We start from the raw sequence: 302 nt of genomic DNA on the forward strand, positions 1-302 counted from the left end.
TCTTTTCCATCTCCGTTATCCGTAGAATCTCTTTCTCTTCTTCCTCCAGCACTCACTCGGCGCCGCGTTTTGTATTCCGAAGCCCTCCTTATGGCAACACGCTCCGGCCATCTCCTCTGCCATAAAAGATAATGACGATTTTTACGATTATATATAATAAAAAAAAGATGATTTGCCACGTTTTATTTTCCATTAGCCTCTGATATTAATATTTATTTTTTTTCCTATCTACTGTGACATGTTGTATCTAGGCCTAATGTTGTTAGTATGTTACGCATCGTGCGTTAGAATAGAATGGTTAA

Source organism: Penaeus monodon, chromosome 27, assembly GCF_015228065.2.
Source record: "Penaeus monodon isolate SGIC_2016 chromosome 27, NSTDA_Pmon_1, whole genome shotgun sequence".
Taxonomy (NCBI): domain Eukaryota; kingdom Metazoa; phylum Arthropoda; class Malacostraca; order Decapoda; family Penaeidae; genus Penaeus; species Penaeus monodon.